The following is a 691-nucleotide window of genomic DNA, read 5'->3' on the forward strand; positions in this document are numbered from 1 at the left end:
GAATAAATCTTACCAAATGAAAGGAGAAATTACAACATGCTATGGTGCCCATTATCATTAAAACATTTATATATAATTTCATGATGAATTCGGATTTTATTAAGTGAAAATAATGAACAGTTGATATGTATTGCTATGGCAACGTCCTAATGTTTACAAAATCAGAATGTGAATTCTAGCGTCCGTGTTTTGCGGAAGAACGAGTTTTCAACAACCTTGCTTATGATTCACTGTTAACTTTGAACTTGGTATTTTGCTTTTGACGAACATGAAACGTTTTCCCGTCATGTTTTTGACACAAACCGAACGAATGTTGGATACGTGAAGGAGGGTGCGCAGTGTCTGAATTAATTAGTAATTTTTTTTTTTTTTTATATAATGACGTTGGCTTGGGTGTAGAGATGAAGAAAAGCGGGAAGTATATTAGCTCCGAGGTAGATATCATTTTCATCGTTGTTGATCTCCTTTCTCGTAATATGGTTTTCATTTTGTAATTGCAATGCATATCAATGACCTGTTATTATTTGCCCGACAAAACATGTACACGGCTTTGCCCTGTGCGCCACTGGAATAAACATGCATAGTGGAAGGGTTTATAAACATGTACAGTAACACGAGTCGCACTTAACTAGAATGAGGTGAACGTGCTTAGCAGATTTATGTATTGCTGTTTGTATTTCTTGGATTTTTG

This window comes from Penaeus monodon, chromosome 34, assembly GCF_015228065.2.
Source record: "Penaeus monodon isolate SGIC_2016 chromosome 34, NSTDA_Pmon_1, whole genome shotgun sequence".
Classification (NCBI taxonomy): domain Eukaryota; kingdom Metazoa; phylum Arthropoda; class Malacostraca; order Decapoda; family Penaeidae; genus Penaeus; species Penaeus monodon.